Consider the following 20,697-nt stretch of genomic DNA (forward strand, 5'->3'; position numbering starts at 1 on the left):
ACACGCCACAAGTTAGGATATCATCCCCACCATCTGGATGTGTGACGGTCCTCCACAGTGCGGTTTTCAAGGAGCTTTCTTCCACGTACTACAAAGCTGTGCAGATACATTCATCTACATCCATTTGCACTCATAAAATAAGTAATTAGTAACAATTTAATTAAACTTTAATCCCAACAAACAAATTTAGAAGATTTAACAAAGATTGTCGGATACATTATTGATCAAAATTAACATGGAGAGTTGCACAAGCATAGATTGGATAAAGTTTGAGACTTTGGTAGACAAATAATATCGTGGCAAGTTTCATAACTTCCCGTTCTGAGAAAATCTGCTGCTAGTCATTCTCAGATTACTTAAGAATAAATTTTCGTATAAGCGGGTTTCCTTGCTTTCTGCGTATAATTGCAATCAATTTTACTTTATTCTTAAATATCGGCTTAATTGGGAGAATTTGTTGAGGTAGTCTGGGTCTGTCAAAAGAATGGACAACGTAGATATAGTGGCACTGATAAGGAAGTTCATGTCATGAGAACTACAGAACGTTACGAGCGAGCCTAGAATGTTCTTCGACCTGACAGAATGAAACATACATGAGATGCTACGGGGGGTTAGTCACAAACTTATAATGCCTACTGCTCGGCTAACTCGAGTTAGTAAGTCTTTTGTGGGGCGATGTATATGCTTTTACAAAAAAAAACCTAGAAAATGTTTAAAGCAAAAGTATTACGAAATTCAAAGTAATTGTTAAATAACGTTTGTGTGGTAATGGATACTATCACAAAAATGACTTACTAATAATAAGTTTCATTAAGTTTTTTAATTGTTCAATATTACTTTGTAACCATATTTTTTATGAAAAGAAAAGAAGCCCGCTGAGCTTGTTGCGCCCGCTCTTCTCAGGTCTGAGGCATACTTTTTGGAATGGATGTCAGTTTTTGACTTTCACTAAGTGATATCACGTCCATTTTTTGATAAAAATATTTACGTTATTCCAAAAATAACAATAATCGTAACTAGAATTAGATTAATTAATTAGATTGTATAATAGTATAAAATTATTTTTATACTTTTTAGTGCACATTATATCTATTGTTTTTTAATCGTGAAGAAGTCGGTTGTTTTCTTGTTAAAATTAATTATTGTGTAAAAATACGCAATTATTTTTATAATTTTTAGTGCACATCATATTCTATTGTTTTTTTAATAGTGTTTTCGAAGTCGGTTGTTTTTTTATTAATTTTTTTTTTGCGTCAGTCAAAATGAGTTAGATTGTCATATTCTTCTTCACAAAGTCATGGACGTGCTGTTAAGTAACTCTCAAGTATATTTAGATATTTTACAGGATATTAAATAGAGAAATACCAATAGTGTTTCAGGAGCTAAATCAATGATTCGTTTACCAAGACATCCATTAAAAAATATTTTTTTTTGTTGATAATTTAAGGAATATATTGTAAACATAATCCAGGTAAATAACACATTGTTCCAGCGTACTAAGTAATAATAATTATCTGTCAGTTAATTTTGATAAGATCCTTCCACCTACAGAAAAGACTGAACAACTATTTCTTTCTCGGCAATTATCAATCTCAATCTCTTGGTATTGACAGACAATGAAAAGTCGGGTAGCTTAAATAAAGTTTCTTATTACCAAACAACAAAAGAAAAGTTCAGGTATGTCTACAGGTTTTAATTCTCTAACAGTTATTATCAATTTGATCTGATTTTACAGAAAAAAATAATTTAGAGACGTAATTACTATCGCAGAGGTCGGGTAGGAGGAGGAGGGGTGGAAGAGGTGGGAGCTCAGAAACTAATTATCTACAAAGTTATAATTTAGATTGGATCATTAAGACGATAATATGTTCGACAGATTTTGAAAGTACAATTATATATGTTATTATTTAAGTTTCTTACAAGTAGTAGTCTAAACGATAAGATTGTTATTAAGACTTTTGTGAGACATTATTAACATTATTTATTTAAAACAATTTCTTAAAAATTACTTTGTCACATCGCATTGGGGTTGGTTGATGCCTCGATATCAATTTATTAACATTGATCGTTATAACATCAACAACATGCGTCAATCAGTCGACATGTGCGGGTGACACGGTCAAAATTGCTTACACAAACATTAAACGATTGTTCATACTGAACATCGATCACGTTATGTTGTTGATCACGCTTTGTAATGGAACACAATAACAGTTATAAATATATTGTATTGAAACAACACTTTGATGTATTTACCGTTGATCGTAGTTGCATCTTCTTGCAGATCAAAGTTTTTGCTATTCGCTCCAAATTGAATTTTATATTTTTTATGACAATAAGTGACGAGACGAGCAGGACATTCAGCTGATGGTAATTCATACACCCTGCCCATTACAATACAATGCCGCTCAGGATTCCTGATAAACACAAAAAGAGACATAAGATGTTTAGTCTCATTTGCCCAGTAATTTCACTAGCTACGGCGCCCTTCACGTCGAAACATATATTATGTTAACACATTACTGGTTTATGGCAGAAATAGGCGTCATTGTGGTAATCTAGCCGGAATCCTGTGTAAAGGAGCCTCCCACAAGTAAGTAATTTCAATAAAGCATTCACCCACTTTATAAAGATTAATACCAATGAAATGCAAAAGATAAACAATTTGACTGGAGGAAGTGGATTCAGCGGATTTATAATTCATATTATTACGATTTCTGATATGACTTGTTAACTTTTGTTAACATAACGACATGACGTTGATATATGAGTTAAACTCCAACTCTGTATCAACAAGATAAGATATGAATTAAAATATTAAATGCAAAAGCAATAAAGCTTATTGTTGATTGTCTTTAGAACTTTTGTATTATTATTCATTTGAAGAATATAAATAGCTTAGAATAAAGATTGGTCTCTGTTGCGCTCCGACTAGATAGACAACAACCGCAGGCGTAGTAGCACAGTGCGGCAACTAATACTAAGCCCAAGTGGGCCAGTCTCGAACCATGTGTGAAGTTGACGTGCCACGTGTTATGTTAAACTTTGCTAATAATTGAAACTAAAATACATTAGTAGTAGTAAAACTTTGTAAAAATAATACTTAGAAAGACACCGAGATCACATATGATCATTAAATATTTTGTATTTTATTATTTACAATCTATATATATAAAAGATATATAATGTATGTTTGTATGTTCCCTAATAACTTGTAAACTATTTGACCGATCTTAATGAAATCTGTGAAATCATATTTGTAATAGATTCGTTGAAGGTCAAGAAAGGTTTACATATTATAAAATTTATATGGCAAAACAACGTTTGCCAGGTCAGCGAGTGTAAAGTAATATGAAGTGTATGTTACAACAAATATGTCATTGAGTGTGAAGATGCCACGCACAAAATTCAATGATAACATTTCAGAATGTTGGAACTACAACGGAATCAAGGGCTAGCAAGTGTAGTACACTGGCGTGAAAAATCCCCGAGGATTACATGATTCAGATAGGAATCAGGTATGACTTTACGGTGACTAAAATATACAGAAGATCCATATTATATACCCTAATTATATATCATTTCAAAAGGACATATTATCATCATCGGTTATCACCAAAAAGCCCATCACCCCGTGATATTTATAAAGAATATCTTATTTGTCTGTTAATACACCGGATGGCATTTAATATATATCTATCTTTCACTCGCGACTTTGTCCACGTGAAATAGTTACTTTGGGCAGATTATTTTTTATTTTTTGTGATATTTTTCTAATAATACACATACAAACTGCTTTTTTCGCTGGCAGCGCTCTTCTACTATACAGTGAATACGGGATATTCATTATCATTGTCATTGTGGACAGTCTCTTTAATACTATTTCCCTGCGAACTTTAATCACCTATTTCATCCCCATGTAGGTCAAAGTTTCAAAAATGCTCGAACAAATGTTTATGAATTACTTTTTTCAAATGCCTAAATGCAAAGTTTTATGATGTTTTCTTCGATAATGACGATTTACCATACAAACTTCTATCCCCTATCTCAACCCCTCCATTTATTTTTTTGCAATAAAAGGTAATATCCTTTTCTAATCTCCAGTCTATCTCTGTACTAATTATTTCATCAAAATCAGTTCAGTGGTTTAGGCGTGAAAGCGTAACAAACAAACTTACATCTATACTAATATTATAAAGAGGAAAGATTTGATTGATTGTTTGTTTGTATTGAATAGGCTCCGCAACTACTGAACCGATTTGAATAATTCTTTTGTTGGAAAGATACATTACCCCCGAGTGTTATAGGGATTACATTTTCAAAAAATTAGGGATCCCTGCTAAAAGTCCAATAATGTAACCCAAGAAGTAAAAATTTGTACGCGAACGACGTCGCGGGTTATCAGCTAGTTATAATATAAAAACACATCTGTCGTAAAAAAACATTTAATACTTGAAGTTGACTTCGAATCGTTAACCCATTTAGAATTATTAAGATGTCAAAGTTACATTGAGACTTATAGTATGTGAATCTAAAGCATTTTGCAGTATTATCTTCAAAACAATTAAATATTTCGACCGATCAGACCCCAATTTAATAGATTGGGTCATCTCAACTAGTTTTGAGTAGATAACATTACTTACAATTAACGCACTATATATCACTACTATGATAATCGTAATTTTAAATTTAATAAGGCTGTGGGTAATCCAATTAAATTAAAATGATAATCAATAAACCGTACTCTTTCTTTTAAAAATGAAACTATTACGTACATAAGCTTCATAATCAATAAAATATACTCACTCGTCTTCCGAGAATAGATTGGGTATTGTAAGTGGTTCACTGAGAATGTTATGTAAGACACGTTATCCACCTTTGTGGCTCGTGGATCTTGTACAAGAACACTTTAGTCGAGATCAAGTGCAATGTCGGGTTGATCCACGTTTCTACAACTTGTAGGTACTCTAATGCTGAAACACCTTGCTTCAATAATACATATATGTTTAATGATGCACTGCATTTTTTCTATGGTCCTATGCTACCGTGTCCAAGTGGACACGGCAACGGCAGTCAAACAACTGCCAATATCTACGTATCCCTAGACAAAAGCACCAGATATAATTTTTTAACCGGGTGTACTATTAATTGATCTTGGCTCTAAGAGCCATAAAACAAAGCGCAACGCTTTTGAAGACAAAATTATTAGTATTTATTTGGCTTTAGCTGACGGCGGCCATTTTTGTTTAACATACAACGGGAATATTTATGAAATTATTTAGAAATAAAATTTTTTTTGAGAGTTATCATAAGATCATATTATTATAACGTATCCACTTTAGAAAAAATAATACAATGAATTAGATTGCAATATTTTTATTTTGATGCGTTTAGCAAAATAGTCTCAATTTCTCGTATAACTGTGAAAGAGCAGCGTCATTTACAGCATTAATTCTATCATAAATCACGTTTTTTGTTTACAATAACCAAGCTTGTTTATCTAGCAACACGTAACATAAACCGCATAATGTCTCACATGTCTATTTTAGACGTAGAACAGATAAGGCTACATCTTGCCTTGGTTTTTCTCTAAGTGTAATATTTCTAATTTTGTCTCAACATGGTCATGTCTGTCAGGTATTGGTGAGGCATGGCATTAAACAGGTCCATAGGTTTTCATTTTAGCTTCGTTGGAAAGTTTTTAAAAATGTCTATCGATCAGTATATATTTCATATGTTTTTAGTTCCACGTTCTATTTGATTCTCATTGCAAGATTTTAACAATATTACATGCCATAAGTAGACATAATCATCAACATAAAATAATAATTACGTGCCCCACCTACATATCATATATTTCAATCCAAAAAACAATTTGAGTAAGAAATTTGCTTGTCAACAAACAAGAGGGTAACAAGTTATTTTGTATTACAAACGAGTAACTACAGATCTAAAAGACAGCTGTTCTGTGTTACGTGATTCGAGTTTCCACGAGAACCACCACTTAAACTTGTATCCAAGAGTTGAGTGAAAACAGAATTTATTTTCTGAAATATTTATTTAGACTTTACTTTTTTATTTTTAAAGGAATTAATTATCTTCGCTTTCAAAGGGCCTGCGCCGGTGCTGGGTTCCCAAACACTCAGGTATGCGTGGACCTGAGTGAGTGATCCTTAGAACCCCTATTTGCACAATATCTAAGGCGTGCCCCTACAAAATTATACGAAAAGACAAAAAAATATATCATATACATATATTATTTTAAAATAGTTCAAAAAGTTGGACTAAATCAATATGATATTATTATATTTCATTATAATGTGTTATATTATCCTTATATTCATTATAATTATTTTTTTAGCTGCAACGCAATAACAGGTATGAATTCTGTATGAAATAATACCGTTTTTTTTTAAATGCTGATATTGTGACGTAGGATTTTTTGATTGAAAACTAGGGTTCTTTTTCGTTAAAGTCAAAATAAGGTTAAAAAAATATTTAAAATAAAAAAAATACATACAAAAAGGTATCTCTTCACCAAATTTCGTGTAAAAATTTTTTTTTTGAAAAAGAGAAAAAATAAAAAACCATAAACTATACAAATATAACTATAAAAACTATTTGAAGTTTTCTGATAAAATTTGAGGTTCTGTGAAAGCAAAAGTTGTAGAACTTTTTTACATAGCACTTGTAGTTTCGCCGGAAATCGATATAAACCGTTTCATACCCTGAAAACCCCACTCACTTCCACTTCCAGACTTCAGATCGCCCGTAAATTATTTTCCTTCAATTGTTGTTATATTTTCTTCCTTTTCCAATGGGTCATCATACTATTATTTTTTTTGGTTCCAAAAATGAGCAACCCTGGTCTATTACTAGCCTCAAGACTATTACAGTGAGACTCTTGTTAAGTAACAAGTTTATTTTGCCAATCAAACAAAATTTCTTTAGACGATATTATCTTGAGTAACAAAATCCAGGCCCTTTATAACTTTGAATTCGTCCTTGTTCACGAATGTGCATTTGCTTCACGTATTTAAACAAGCTTGAAATATTTTGTTTTGTTTCTCTTAACGAGATTGAATTCTTTTATTTATATTGTGTCTTAATCATCGGATTCTTATATGCTGAGAAGATTTGAAGACAACTAGGGGACCAGGTTTCAGCCCCGTAGAGGAAGATTCGAAATACAAAGCACCTCATAAGTCGAATCTTGGTTGTTTTGGTGATCCTTCTGTCTATGATAGATTAGCTATCCATTACTGTCCGAACTACTTTTGCTAGACGACAGTTTGGCTGTCAATCAGCCTACTTATATAATAAAACTATCTGACCCAGCAAATGTTGTATTGCCATATAAAGTAATAAAAAACAATTCATCAATTAAAATTTTTGGGGTATAAAAAAACAGATGACGACCGATACTCAGACCTACCAAATATATCGTATATAAAATTTATTGTAATTAATTATTATTATATTCGATTTCCATTTTGCAATCCTTATGCGGATCTGTGGATGGAACAGAATAATATAAACATCGCAATACAAAATATTTGTTGGTCGTAGACGGCTGAAAATTTGAAATTGTAGGTATTTTTTTTATGCTGAACCATAATAAAATAAAATAATAATATTTAGAGGTGGGTGACCCTTATCATTTAGGGATATGAAAAATAGATGTTGGCCGATTCTCAGACCTACCCGATTTGTGCACAAAATTTCATACAAACCGGTTCAGCCGTTTCGGAGGAGTTTGGTAACAAACACCGGGACATAAGAATTTTATATGGTAGATAAATCGTGACCTAAAACTATATTCTATGTCATTGCATCATTGCAAAAAAGCTTTAAATCATTGGCTAACCTGTCTTGCTTATGATGAAGTGGAAAATCGTCTATAGATGGAACCCACTTAAAGGTCAAAAATCAAACCCACATGTACACAATCACTCACTCACATACACACAGTTTTCAGACTTGTTTTAATTGTACTGAACGGCACTGCATTGTAATGGGCAGGGCGTATCAATTACCATCAGCTGAACGTCCTGCTCGTCTCGTCCCTTATTTTCATAAAAAAAAAACATATTATGTATCCGTTAAGGAAGTGCGAGATATTCTCAATACAAGTGTCCTAAGACAACTTACTGGAAAGTCTCAACCACAAAAAATTTTATGCAATCTCTGATATAAATGAAAATATATTTATTTACACTGAACGCGCATGTAATATCAGATTGTATTTAACTAGGGAACAATATACCTAGTAAGAACTTATAAAACTATATCATTCTGTTTGTTTGATATTTCAGGGCATCAATTGTTTTCCGTTTGCGATTAGATTGTTTATGAAACAAATTCGAAAATACCAGAAATACTAATATTCTTTTTAACTCATTAATATTCATTTCACATTTCCGATGGCTTTAGACTACATTATTCCCGAATCAGCTAATATAGTTTGAGCAGTCCTTTTTGTCAAATTAATTTTTTGACTTGTGTTATACTATATACTCTCGATAAAATTATATAAATTATTAATTAACAATCAATTAAACTGTCTAATTCAAGTCATTATTTCTATCATAGATTGGATTCTATCCTTGTCGTATTAGTACATGTACGATTCTTCTGAAACAATTATGGCTCAATTTCACCTATCCAACTTATTTCAAAATTATATAACAGTAAATTCCATAGTAATAGTAGTATAGACATAAATTTTAATACATTTGGCAATTTTGAATCCTTATAATTTGGATGTATAAAATTAAAGTTATAGTGTGGCACTCCTCTACAGTGCGGTTTTCGAAGATCTTTCTTCCACGTATTACAAAGCTGTGGAATGAGCTACCTTGTGTGGTGTTTCCGGGACGATACCACATGGCTACCTTCAAAAAAAGCGCGTTCACTTTCCTTAAAGGCTGTCAACGCTCCTGTGATTTCTCAGCTATTGCTAGAGTCCATGAAAAAAAAAAAGAATTAATTGTAATTTTTCTGTGTCTATTTATTGCAACCAATTATGTATTAATGAAAGCATTATAATACGTATTCAGCTCACGTTCGCCCTGACGTCAATGTTTTCTCCTTAGATTGTTGGAAAGTTCATGTATTACTTTGCCATTAAGAGAAACGTGACCAATTAAGAAGCTTTCACATTAAGACCTGCATCCAAATGTTTTGTTTACCCCAACGACAATTCTACCAATACCTCTGAATAAGTTCCCTGTAAATCGCCCCAAATGCTGTGATCATTATTACTAATGTATGTACATAAATCTTGCTTTTGGTATCTTTTTAACCGACTTCAAAAAAGGAGAAGATTATATAGATTACTTATAATTAGGATGATTTGAGTGAATGTATCTGAAACCTATTAAAATAAGCTATAAGACCATGCAAAATGAACCATTTTATAAACAAAATAAGGGTCAGAATTCGGTGAGGGAATAGTGTGCCGTACGGCAGTTTCGATTTTGGTGTATCTGAAAATCTAGTGTCATGGGGCAATTCTGATTCGAAAAGCGTTTTTTTAATATTAGGGGCAAACAAGCAAGAGGATCACGGGATGGGGTGAGGTGAGGCAACCCCTAATTAACGAGCACAACAAAAGGTGGTCATTAATATTAAGTATATTATCATGTCGTACAGGCATTAAACATTTCATTGCGGAAGCAATATAGACCGCGTCGCCCGCATGTGGTGTTTGACTGACGCATGACGATGCCGCTTACATTAAAATATATTGATATCAGGCTCTGAACCCACTTTGATACAATGTTTGACGTTGAGCATTTTTCTTTGAATGTTAAACTCGCGTCAGGACACGTGACCTGATAATTCGTAACAGAGTTGAAATTATGGATGAAAGTTGACTTTTCTGAGTGATAAACTTTTTAATGTAAAATAATTGTAATAATTCTGAAGTGTTAATTTTTTTAATAAACATAAATTGTCATTTAAAGGAACGATAGCGCAATAAATGCATATTGTATGTAAGATATCGTAAGAAATTATTCCCAAATCATTCCAAAACATTAAAAAATACACTACGTTAATGTCGAAGTTTTCACTTCTGCCGGCACTCCCGTAGTGCAACCCGCATTTTTTTATGTGCAGTAAATCTTTTTAAATGCGGCAATCTTTGATACGAGTATTTCAACGAATTTACTGAACTTATTGAACGTACAAAACTACTTTCATATCAAAATTGAATTTCAAGATTGATATACTATTATTACGGCTATATTTTAACATATAGTACAAATAAATAATACCTTAATGAACAGTTATTTCTTGAATGAATTATTTTTATACAACTAAGATGAAATTTCGGATTTAACGCTCATTTTATTACAAAGCGCTTATCTTAGACAATGACGTTATTTATGATGTATTTGCCTTGCTCAAAGATGGAATATGAAAGAAATTAATTGAAGATAATATAGCTATTGTTATCCTACTTCTGGTCTCAAGGAAAGTGATTTTATTTAAGGAATGAAAAATTTTTTCGAAATCGTTCAGTGAAAAGTAATACAAGGATGAGTTGACATATAAGCTAACTGATTTCGTTATAATTGGATATGACACAATTATTTTTTTTATGTGTTTAACGATATCACGTCAGGTTTCATTTAAAATTTTAAGTAATCGAATCACAGAATTTCTTATGTACTATTTATCACATTCTTCATATAACACGCAAAAAAACCTCCTTCCAACGTGCCCCGGGGCTTATAAAGTTTACTGTAGCTGCGGGATCTGATATATATAGATACAGACAAATGTAAATAGCCATTTCTCAACGCGTAAAGGTTTACATTAGATCCTAAAAAATTTGCAATAGCCGAACACTTGCTTAAGCAAGCTTTAAAGCCGGTACCATCCACTTCGTCGAGCTACATAACCCACGGTTGATTTGTGCTGAACGCCAATACATCCCATGGCTTGTTAAAGAAGCTATCAAAATGAAAAAGAATCCTTATTATTTTATTATTAAATTCTTAATTTTAATATTGATGGTTTTAGACTAGCGCAAACATCCCAATCCCATAGTCTCACTCTGCAGTACAAATGCAACAAAAAGACACGAAAGTATGGACATCGTCAGCAGTGTGTGTCGTGAATTAGGGAATCAAAGACCAAAACGAATTAGGCGCGACGTTGACAGATTGATGTACTGTTAGTGTCAAGAGTTTCTCGCCGCCTCCAGAGTTCCGCCGCGACCACGATTCATGCAATTAGATCGAAATATCGGCATCAAATTAAAAAAAGGTATATCGTGAGTACTTCTCATAATAATAACAATACCTCATTCCAAAACTCTAACGCCCTTACAAATAAACTTGGAATAACGGAATATTGGTATATATATATATTTGTAAACATTTTGCATATTCTTGGTTTGTTCTCAGGTATAATTTTATAAGTGTAATAATACGCTTTAGATAATATTTATATTATAGTAGGTAGAATACCCTCGGTTCGATTCCATTAAATAAAATAAAGCCTTATGGTACTCGTAAATTTATTAAATCTTTTATAAATAAGAGAGCTCTTTAAATCTGTTAAGTATTTTTAAAGATTATTTGTTACATCGAAACGTACAAAAATGTAATAATTAAGCACCTGAAAACAACAAATTAATCTTTACTAGGTAAAATGATCAAATTACCTTTGTATTATTATTAAAAGCTCCTATTGGGAGAGCACCAATTAACATAATTTCGCGTAATTATATTCAGGAGTTGTAAAACGGTTGATTTGGTAATTCCAATCTGATAAACTTTACCGTAACTAGATGAATATTCAACGACAGTGATAACATGAGTTATTTTCATATTATTTTAAAAATTCTTACAGGGCGGTCCATATGGCATTGGTACTTTTTGATACTTTTATAAAAGTAATAACCCTCACTTCTTCCTCACGACTTCTGGGATTATTAATTTGAAAACAAAATGTATGAATGATGCAAGAGTCGAACCCGCGACCTCTCGCGTTCCATGCGAGCGTGGAAGACACTGCGCCAACCGTTCGAGTGAAGTATCGTTGAAATCTCAGGTTGTGTTGATAACCTGCTCAACCCCAATACTTGCTTATTAGGAAATTTACTTGAGATGTCGCTTCTTCAAATAGAAACTTTTGTTATTTATCCAGTCCCGCAGTCTATATAAATTTTGTTTTCAAATTTTATTGGTACCTACTTGTAAAAAATACACTTTGTGATTCCTCTCCTGGTTCAACGTAACTTGGTCGGCACCCGGCGGTAATGTAACGAGGCTTATGGTCATCAGACGAAGTTCTATCCAATAAAACATATAATCCCATAAAAATATTAAATAAAGTGGCCCTACCTGCGCGCCCTAAAAGCGCGTACACCTTCATTAAAGGCCGGCGACGCTCCTGTGATTGCTCTGGTGTTGCAAGAGAACGTAGGCGGTGGTGATCACTTAACACCACCACAGTAAGCTCGTTTGGCCTCATTTTCCTTAAAAATACCTATTGTAACTTCGGCGTTCTCAGTGCAATCATCGCTCACCAAATACCATTTTGTTTTATGTTTTAGTATTCGTAATATGTACTGTATGTAATTCGACACTTCAAAAAGTTGGAAAGAGAATGTGAGCCGCTATAATTACATACTATCATGTTACCCATATGTATGGTTGATTGTCTTCCATAAAAATAATATTTAAATATAAATTAAAGACTCTTCTAGCCCGAATATTTTTTTCAACGACAATCACAAAACATGTGAAAGAGTGACTCAACAGTCAAAGTCACATATTGTGGTTTGAAAAAGGATACGATTAAGTTTACCAGTGGCATGCTCCTTTGCACAGGATGCCGGCCAGATTATGGGTACCACAACGGCGCCTATTCTTGCCGTGAAGCAGTAATGTGTGCTTACAAAAATCGGTTAAATTACTGGGCAAATGAGACTCAATATCTTATGTCTCAAGGTGACGAGAGCAATTGTAGTGCCACTCAGAACTTTTGGGTTTTTTAAGAATCCTGAGTGGGGCTGCGTTGTAACGGGCAGTACGTCTCAATTACCATCAGCTGATAGGCCTGCTCGTCTCGTCCCTTATTTTTAACCGATTTCATCATATAAAAAACATGTTTGTGATTTAATTGTATAATCCTAGATTAAAAGGACATCCAATGAATGCACGCGACAGGTAGATTCGTTTTAGAATGTTAGAATTAGCATACAATGGAATATCTGTATAACTACCAACGTAAAGCCATTGAATCTCTAACATAGTATGATACATCAAAGGTGTACAGTAATTAAGGCCTACATCAAAGTATTTGATAACAGTCCTCCAACCGAACAAGCTATTTGATAACATGTGAATGTCAAATAGATCGGTGAAGTGATCTGAAGCGTACCTATGAACTATGAATTCACTCATCAAAATAATTTTGTTCATAAATACTGACAATCATTTTTGTAGATATACTTCTTTAGGCGCGGAAAAAATGATGAGAGTGAAATTTTAAGATGCGCGTGCATCACTGTAACACAAAAGTAACAGGGTAGAGTTGGTTCCGAAAATTTTCTGAGGTTTGCGACATTCGTTTTTTTTTTTTGTTCCTTCGTCCATTATTAGGGTAAGTAAAGAGTTTAAGTCCGTACAGCCGTATTCGTTATTTAATAATTAATTGTCTAAGGCATCATTGCAAGATTTTTACAATATTGTTCTTTCTACAAACGTTAGCACGAGGAATATGAGTAAATAATATTAAGGATTTTTGCTTTGTTAGGCCAAATAAGTATAACTTCTTACGTGCATACATAAGTACACACACACACCTTTTTTTTAATATTTCATGAGTAAATATCAAAGCCCAACCGTCTCTCAATAAAAATTTTCAATCAGATAAAATTAACCTTTAATACAAAGTTTTATAATTCTCTTAATAAAATTACAAAATATGGTATAATGTTTAATTTAATACTTTATATTTAGTTTCCCCTTTACGATATCGTAAGTTACAATGAGCAGATCCCACGGCCAAAAGAGTTTCTTGAAAATTTTTACGTTAGCTATTTTTACAGATATTGGATAGGGGATGAAAGTTATGGTGCTGTTAATATTGGCGATATAAGTGAAGTCAAAACGTTTCGTTTTACGATGTTTTGAACAATCTGTTTATGTAATATTCGTCATCCTGTGCAAGTAACTTATATACCTAATATTTGAAATACAATATATTCATTGAAAGAGTAGAATATAACACACAAATGAAAGTCAAAGTATGCATGTAAGTAGAACATCTTCTCGATAAATAAATTAACACATGTGAGAGAGGCGGTCTGTGGAGGGACATTAGTAATGGTAACTATGTCACATATAAGAAAAAATTAAAATCACTGAAGTAAACTTAAATACCGCACTTTCGCACGACACGCCACAAATAAGAATATCATCCACATTATCTGGATGTGTGGCGTTCCTCCACAGTGCGGTTTTCAATGAACTTAAAGGCCGGCAACGCTCTAGTGATTCCTCTGGTGTTACAAGAGAATGTGGGCGGCGGTGATCACTGAACACCGGGTGACCCGTACGCTTGTTTGTCCTCCTAATCCATAAAAAAATAAAAAATAAAACTTTCTTCCAGGTAAAACCAAGCTGTAGAATGAGCTTGCTAGTGCGGTGTCTTCGGGCGACGACGTGGGTACCTTAAATAAAGCGCGTACACCTTTCTTAAAGGCCGACATGGCACCTTCTTTAAAGGCCAGCAACGCTCCTATGATTCCTCTGTTGTTGCAAGATAATGTGGGCAGCGGTGATCACTTAGCACCAGGTAAGCTCGTTTGTCATCTCTTACATAAAAACAGCTAATCTGTGTATTATTTAATTATTATAAAAAGATTTTTATTTTACAAGTATGAATTAGACCTAGCCTTTTATTTATTCAACTTGTTTAATACTATACATATACAACAACACCATTTAAATAACTAAACAGAACTGAGAACAAATTATCTGACAAACGCTATGGTGTCGTATCAGAGTGTAGGAGCAACGTGCAGTATTTTAAGAAGTTTTTGACTCAATATTCAGCTATACAAAGATTTTATCAGCAATAGCTAGTGTCTCCATTGTAAACTCACACAGACTCCCCTACTACATAATATTGTTACAAAGTAAAGTAAGCCATCAGTTTCCTCAACCGCCTGGCAAAATGTCTACCCATAGATAATATTTCAATTCAGTAAAATAATATTTTCCCAAAGCCCTTTATCGGCGGTTGTAATGCTGGTAAAATATTTTGGCTTACTAAGATAAGCAAACAAAACATGAATTGTCAAACATGCTTTGTTCAACAATAAGATATATTATAAATTAATATTTCCTTTTGAATAACTGACAAACAACTGGTAACAATTTAACGATTCTCAGTACCTGCTGAAAATATTTTAACGAATATCCTACCTTAAAAAATCCTAAGAGACCAAATGTAACTGAATTTTGCTTTTTTGAACGGGAATACAACAATGAAAAAAAGTAGCTGTGATATCTGTATATATGTGGATAGCCATAGACTTTAGATACTTTAAACGCCTAGATAGAGCCTCATGCTGAGGCAACTTATAACAACAGGCTAAGTTTATTACTTTAGCGTGCGTAACAAAGTCTTACACTCTTGATACGCCAATAACTTTGTTTTATGTGTATGTTTACTTAAAATAGAGTTTAAGAGTTCGCCGCTTTTTTGTCGACCTTTTCATAGCTTTCACAGTCTATCTAAAGTCAGGCATATCGCAATCCCCGTGTAGGTAGCGAAATCGTAAGTACGTGCCGCGGCCTCTACAGAGTAGGCCAGTCAGTCAAGACTCACCAGCGAGCATGCGAGAGCTTTGTTGTCGCTTACTTCACAGATCCCTTGTACTAATATATATTCTTTGCTACCGTATATATAATCTAAGTACCGTACCGTACCGTATCGTATATCCATCCAACGTTGGCCTTCAAATTTGTCTCAGACAGCTGACAATTGGTGAAATTGATCTTGTTGTTTTCACTCTTATCTACTACAGCTAATAAAACTTCGAGATAAACTTTATAATAACATAGTGGTTGAGTAGGCTTATCATAAATTATGAAAATATATCAATATAATTTAAAATAAAATAATAAATAACTAAATAAGTTAAATTAAAAAAAATAATAATAGCAACGACTGATATAGCCAAATGGTTAGTGATCTTGACTACTAAGCTAGAGGTCCCGGATTCGATTCACGGTAGGTGCAATAATTTATATGATAAATATGGATGTTTGTTTCCGAGTCATGGATGAGTATTTATGTATGTTTAAGTAAGTATATTATATTAAATATATCGTTGTTTTGTACCCATAGTACAGGCTATGCCTAGTTTGAGGCAAGATAATTTGTGTAAAAGTGTGTTAATATTATTATTATTATTATTATTATAAAAAAAAATATGAGACGCAAGTTCCGTCGACACTTTGCTCATTCTCATGCCCAAGTAACTGCTTGGTTGGTACTAGGGCTGCTGCTTCGACTGACAAATACAGCGAACGTCGCAAATAAATGTCAGTCTCGTCTTTGTGGGGCAAGTATTTAGTTTTACAACAAGATCCCAGCATATTTTCAAAACAAATGTATCACGCAATTCGAAAGAATTGTTAAAAAAACGTTTTTGGTAAATGTTACTATAGTTGATACCGTAACTTAATCTGCAAGTTATTTCCATTTTCTAAAGAAAACTCATGATATTATGTATTTTAATATTATATTTATATTCATTGCTTCTATGTTACAAAGTCTTATTTCTTTTGCCTATTTTATTACATGATTTCTGATCATAAAGTATTCATCTACAATTTTTGATTAACAATGTCATATAGTTTAACTTAAATAATTTGCCTATGCCATTGATACAGGACTTATCTAATATTGCAACAATAAATCTTAAGCCTCATTTAATCTTTCTTTGCCAGTCAAAATCTCACAATAAGGAAGTAATATTAACTTCTGAAATTATCTCATTCGTAACAGAATGCTTAATTCCCAAGGAAATTTGTAACTTTATAATGTGCATATATATTATTGTTTACATTAAAAGACTGTATGTTTTTTCTACTTAATTAAGGAATACTTTATAGTGACACATAAAATATGAGATGGAGAGTTAAGATACAGAACTACGGTATGTATTTACTTAATACATATTAAGGTTTATACGGATCTCATACTAGACTACATTTTTTTTTATTTGTGCCTTTCAATTTGTATTTAAATTCCGCCTGTCTGTTTATTCTAAGCAATCACTTAAATTGCTGAATAAATTTTGATGGAACATATTATGTTGTTAAATAGCTTATGTTTTGAGATGTAACTTAATTTAAAATAAGCATCTATGACGTTTACGTTGAAGTCTGTTGTATTCTTTGCTTAGTTTGTTTATTTAGATTAAAAGACATTTCAATATTATTATACTAGAAGGCCTTACCTATTTATAAAAAGAACAGATTTTTTTAGTTTTTTTCTAAAGTTTCAGATTTTCCCTTCTTAAGTCGTCTCAGTCTGTATTAGAGCGTACGTTTTTCTTTAATTAAAAATACAATGTCAAGACATTTTTTGCTTAATATTGAGTCTATTTCATCATAATTAAAATAACATGCACACAAAATAATTAGTTTTTAAGGTAACAAATAGTTATGACCCATCTTGCCTTTAATAAGTCTTTACTCGCGACCTTGTTGACGCGACTCTATGTTCCTAAAATTAAAAAAAAATATATTTACGTGGTCAAATACTTATTTTCCACCAAAAGTGGCTGTTGATGAGTATAAAAACATATATCTGAAGTAACCACTCAGGAGTGGTATAAAATATTATGATTTCATAATTGGTATACATTATTGCTAACGGAAACTACTTTGAGAAATTCAATATGAAATTCAAATACTTAAAATAGGATATAAAATCACTTATTGAAAGTCAAACCACCAACCAAAAGGCCCATACCTTTGTTACATAAAAACCACAAACTAAGCGGGCTTCTTTTTTTTATATATTTTGAAACAACAACTAACTCATTTTCGACAATTCATAGTATTTTTAATTTTAAATTTGGGAGCCCATAGTGCGCCACGTATCTCTGAATAAATTTGTACTCAACTTGATATCCAAACCCATTATGTTCGGATGTGTGATTGAAGAGCACTTACTCTATAACCATGACTGCACTGGCGTCGGCAATGAACTGTCCTACAGACTAATTACGTAACCTTTGGTAAATTCAGGGGAATTAAGATTAAAAATGAGTAGATTTTAAATAACTATACTTAGCAAAATTGTGTACGCCATGGACTTAATATCTAATAGGCTACTAACAAAAGTCTGTTAAAACTATTGCCATATTTACTGTATAATATATAAGTTCTATTAAGTTAAAATTCAAATATTTTAATTCAAAATAGGATTCAAAATCACTTATTGAACGCCGAAATACTACCCATTTAAAATAATACTGAAAATAAAATGGATAGTGTAACACTACATTAATATCCTTTTTACATTTATAAATGGATTTGATTAATGGTAATCCACATTATTGCTGCTACGAAATAACATGTATGAATTCTCTATGAAACGCCTTTTATTGGGAAAATTTACCTTAGATTTACCATTGTAATTTTTTTTTACACTATCGGAAAGTAGAGATGAATAAATTGTAAATACGAAAGGTATTTTTATTACCTCCAAATTTGCCATTTGACTTTTTCAATAGAACTTGCAGTTTTGCCGGAAATCGAGATATACCGTTTTTTTACCTTAACCCCCCCCCCCCCCCTTCAACTTCGGATCACCCGTAATTTATTTTTCTTTTCATATTATATTCTCTCGCGGACACCTTCAGGCTTTTTAATTATAAATGTTTATGGTACAATATTACAAATTATCCATATTTTTATAAAAAAAAGCCCGCTGAGTTTCTTGTACGTTCTTATTATGAGCTCAACTTTTAACGAGCATTAACATCTTATGTCTCAAGGAGACTAGTGCAGTTGTGGTGCCGCTCAGATTTATTGGGTTTTTCAAGAATCCTGCGTGGCACTGCACTGTAATGGTCAGAACGTATCAATTACAATAAGCTGAACTTTCTTCTCGTCTCGCCCCTTATTATTATCATAAAAAAAATTAATACTAAAAATTAAGTAAATATTTAAGTTGAACAGTGCGGTAAATAATAATTTATTGTTATGTTCAACAGTTCTACATACAGAGCTCAATTCGAACAATATCGTGTCACTTTGATTGATGCTCAATTTTATTTCTGCCTTCAACACACGTTGCCTGAATGACACATCACAATGACTAACATTTTGATCGAATTTCCATGTTTCAAATAAACTACCGTTGTTTTTAATGATTCCATTTCTGTTTTTGTTAAATACTGTTTCATTTCGAGAGAAATACGATCATCATCATCAGCCGGAAGACGTCCACTACTGGACAAAAGCCTACCCCAAAGATTTCTACGACGATCGGTCCTGCGCGCGGTGCCCTCATCCAACGTCTTCCGGCGATCTTGACCTGATCGTTGGTTCATCTTGTGGGGGGCCTACCAACACTGCGTCCTCCGGTACGTGGTCGCCATTCGAGGACTTTACTGCCCCAACGGCCATCTGTACGTAGAACTATATGCCCTGCCCACTGCCACTTCAGTTTCGGTATCATTTGGAGTATTCACCTAGTGTTAAATAATACGGTCTTGGCGATTTTGTTCATTACCTTGAGACTCAAGGTGTTGCCTGGTAATTGCCCAAACCACGGCTCGATTTTTTGGCAGAAAAGCATCCCCGCCTTTGTGATATCATCTCCCCCCAGCGTCCTATAAAAATCGTATGTTAGTTTACAATAAGGAGTAATATAAATTATTTAACCGTATAGTAACATAGTAGTAGTAACATAGTGAGACATTATTTTAATATATATTTAAATACAAATCCAGTGTCCTGATGTTTGTTTCTGGTGAACTCTTTAAGTTATGGACGGATTTTAATAGGAAAACTTCATGGAGTGCAGTTTAATCCATCTTAAGAGATATGATAGTTTTTATTTTTATTTGGGATCCATCACATATCCACATATTTTCTATGAGAGAATTTATTAACGCACCGTTTGAAAGTTCTGCTGTGAACCAATTTCACTGTAACAACAGGGAGCATATTTACGAAATAATTATTTATTTTGTGAAATATTATTGACAAATTCATAAAATACAGTATTTTATTTATTATGTACAGAACAACGTCTGTCGGGTCAGCTAGTATCAGCTATATATTTGAACGTATATATTAATATAATAGCCCTGACCCTCATATAAAAATATTTAGATACATAAAATAGAAAGGTTTCTAATTAAAAAGATTTTATAAATGCTACATAGCATTAATTATAAGCCTCATAAACGTAGTTTATCAAGCACTTCCTTCGCTGTATTAAGAATTAAGAGGCGTGTCTTTAATAAAGAAACTTAAATGTAAAAACTTTGTTTTAACTTATTATCGTGCTACGATCTTTCCTCTTTCTTAGGTCTTCTTTTACTTTCATTTTCTTATAAATTAATCTATGAGTTTTTATTTTATGTTTCTATTCAATGGGGCTACATTAGCAATAAATTAGGATTGATCAGTCAGGTCT

The sequence above is a fragment of the Leptidea sinapis genome, chromosome 12, assembly GCF_905404315.1.
Source record: "Leptidea sinapis chromosome 12, ilLepSina1.1, whole genome shotgun sequence".
Taxonomy (NCBI): Eukaryota; Metazoa; Arthropoda; class Insecta; order Lepidoptera; family Pieridae; genus Leptidea; species Leptidea sinapis.